We start from the raw sequence: 3,482 nt of genomic DNA, 5'->3' as shown, positions 1-3,482 counted from the left end.
TGGTCTATTGTATTTCAATGCACAGTCTTCTGCCCCAGCCATCTGTGCTTTGTTAGTTCACCTTGCACTTTTTCTGAGCAATGACCGCTGCTTTTCCAGCCTGTGTTCCAGGTTAGCTAAGACAGAGATAAGCATCTTGTGTCAGTCCTTCAGGTAGCTCCCAGACAGGTTAGAACAGATACACATAATAATCCGAGAGTATGGTCTCTTCTGCTCCCTCCTGAAGCAGGATTGAGGGTCCCATACTACGAATGGTCTGCTGCTACTTTAAGACTATCACTGCATTAAGACCCCACCACTTTAAGACCACCACTACACTAACAGTAGATGGGGCAAGGGCAAGTAAAAATGCCACAAAGCTTTCCTGCCATTTTCAAATTGCCTCTTCCCTGGTTCAGTATGTGTTTGGTTGCTGTAAATCTTTGCCTGATTTCAGGACTAAGAGAAACTCAAGGAACCCCACAACAAGAAACAGTATAATCAAACTCTCAGATGCCAAAAGACAGAGAAAGAATCTTTACTCCCAAAGGAGAAAGAAAAAACAAATTTGTTACAAAGCAGGGATCCTCAAAAAGGTTCATAGCTAATTTCCTATCTGAAACCACGGAAGCAAGAGGCCAGACATATTTAGAGTGCTGAAAGAAAAAAACTGTCCACCAAGAATTCTATATTTGGCTAAACTGGTTTCAAAACTTAGGGAGAAATTAACACATTCCCAGATGAACAAAGGCTGTGGGCGTTTGTTTTACAACTTTCTAACACTGCCCTATGACAAATGCTAAATTGAACCTTCAGGTTGAAATGAAAGGACACTAGACAGCAACTCGAAGCTGTATAAAGAAATAGAAATCTCCAGTAAAGATAAATACATGGGCAGATACTAAAGCCAGTATTGTGCTACTGGCTTGTAACTCTACTTTTTGTTTCTTACATGATTGAAAAAACAAACGCATAAAATAATCATAAATCCATGTTATTGGGCTCACAAAGTATAAAGGTGTAATTTGTGACAACAATAATGTAAGGAGGAGGAATGGAACTGTAGAGGAACAGAGTTTCTGTGTGCTATTGAAGTTGGTTACAATTCAAATGATATTGGTTGAACTTTAGAAGGGTAAATGTAATCTTCTTGATAACCACAAAGAAAATATCAATAGACTATATGCAAAAAGAAATGAAAAAGGAATCAAGAGTTCACTACAACAAAATCGGCTAAGCACAGAAGAAGTCAGTAATGGAGTAAATGAGGGGCAAAAAATGCATAAGACATACAGAAAACAGCCAGGAAACAGACAGAATTAAGTTCTTCCTCATCAGTAATTTTTGAAAAAGTGTATTAAGCTCTCCAATAAAAAGATAAATATTGGCAGAATGGCCCTTAAAAACATCCATAATCCAAGTATATGCTGTCGGCAAAAAACTCACTTGATTTCAAGAGACACAAGTTGGTTGAAAGTTAAAGCACAGAATAAAATATCCCATGCAAATAGTAACAAAAAGAAAGAGAGAGAAAGAAAAAGGAAGGAAGGAAGGAAGGAAGGAAGGAAGGAAGGAAGATAGATCTGGGATGGCTATGTTAATATCACACAAAATAAACTTTAAATCAAAAACTATCACAAGAGGAAAAGGAGGCCACTATATGTTGATAACAAGTGCAATCTATCAAGAAGATATAACAACTATAAACATATATGTACCAAACATCCCCCAAATAGTGAAGCAGACATTGACAGAATTGAAGGAAGAAATAGATAGTTCTAAAATAATAGTTGGAGATCAATACCTTGCTTTCAATAATGGATAACACATCTAGACAGAAGATCAGTAGAGAGGTAGGGGGACTGAATAACACATTTAACCGACTAAACCTAACAGCCATATATAGATCACTCCACTCAACAACAGCAGAATACACATTTTTCTCAAGTACACATGGAACATTCTCCAGGAAAGACCATATGTTACGCCACAATACAAGTACCAATACCTTTTTAAGAAACTGAAATCATACAAAGTATCTTCTTTAGCCACAGTGAAATGAAGGTAGAAATCAATAACAGAACCATTGGTAGCCATTTCCCATCATGCCTGCCACACATGATATAAAGCAATGAAAGGAAAAACATAATTGACCATTTAGAAAAGTGGGAAAGAGGACATACCATTGACACAGAGTGTGTGCTGTTTCCCGTTGTCAGAGATAGAAATAAATCAGCATCAATTATTCATTAGTGTGTTAATTTCTTGGTCAATCATTGCGCAGCCAGTGTTTCTGCCTGATGGGAAGATTTCCTATACTCAGTGTTGAGTGGAGACAACCTTGAAAGGGACATTTAAAAGGATTATACTGTGATGGGCTTAGCAGTACCCTTCCTCCTATGCCAGTATTTAGGCTGGGGTATTTCCATGCAGTGTGTACAACCGTAGGCCCCAGGTCACCAGAATTTAGTTGGATTCGTTTTGTTAATACATTCCCTCAGTACTTTGTCTTTTATTTCACTGTTGCATTTACTTCATTCTTTATTATCACTGCGAAACAACTTTGTTTCCTGTTCAGATGCCAAAAAGTGGATATCAATACCTCCTGAGTTTTACACATCACAGGTCTGTTTTACATATCAGAGACAGAGACAGCAACTATTTCCAATGACTTTGAGACATGCTTTGAATATGTGATTAACATGTGGAGTGTTGAAATGCGTGTCGAGCTCATTACACTTGCTCTAAAAGGTTTCAAACTGCAAAGATTTAAAAATCTTTATCTTTGAATAGTTTTCCTGTGCTGTCCCTTTGTGTCAGACTGTTAATGTGCAGTCTGGCACCTTCAAATAATGTGGCTTTGTAACCAATTATTTACATGTTGTTTTATCCACAGAGAATCTTTTTTTTTTTTAATAAATTTATTTATTTTTGGCTGTGTTGGGTCTTTGTTGCTGCACATGGGCTTTCTCTAGTTGGGGCGAGAGGGGGCTACTCTACATTGTGGTGTGTGGGCTCCTCATTGCTGTGGCTTCTCTTGTTGCGGAGCACGGGCTCTAGGCACTGGGGTTTCAGTAGTTGTGGCACGTGGGCTTCAGTAGTTGTGGCTCATTGACCCTAGAGCACAGGCTCAGTAGTTGTGGTGCACGGGCTTAGTTGCTCCAAGGCATGTGGGATCTTCCCAGACCAGGGCCCGAACCCATGTCCCCTGCACTGGCAGGAGGATTCCCAACCACTGTGCCACCAGGGAAGTCCCCACACAGAGAATCTTAAGGTCAAAACATACAATTCGATTAACTACACTTCCTTCTGTTCACATTTCCCTCATCTTTTCTTCATCTTCTGTCTATGTTTCCTTGGCCCTGTTTATATTAAGTGCTTTTGCCATTATATTTGATTGTCTGTATTCCGGTGAGTTACCACAATGCTTTATGAGACATGGCAGGATATAAATGCATTTAAGTAATATATATATATAGTTTGCTTGAGTGCAGTGTTTTTTG

At 38.8% G+C, this 3,482-nt stretch overlaps 1 long non-coding RNA gene across 1 annotated transcript; it reads left to right on the top strand.

The window, feature by feature from the left end:
- The first annotated feature begins 955 nt into the window (after positions 1 to 955).
- On the top strand, positions 956 to 2,915 carry LOC113617066 (uncharacterized). Its single transcript, XR_003431492.1, has 2 exons — positions 956 to 1,120; positions 1,401 to 2,915. It is a non-coding gene; the product is annotated as an uncharacterized LOC113617066 (long non-coding RNA).
- Positions 2,916 to 3,482: the final 567 nt, after the last annotated feature.

The sequence above is a fragment of the Aethalodelphis obliquidens genome, unplaced genomic scaffold (genome assembly GCF_003676395.1).
Source record: "Aethalodelphis obliquidens isolate GAN/ISIS:26980383/991018 unplaced genomic scaffold, ASM367639v1 scaffold1650, whole genome shotgun sequence".
In the NCBI taxonomy this organism is placed as follows: domain Eukaryota; kingdom Metazoa; phylum Chordata; class Mammalia; order Artiodactyla; family Delphinidae; genus Aethalodelphis; species Aethalodelphis obliquidens.
This window is presented reverse-complemented; position numbering and strand designations above follow the sequence as displayed.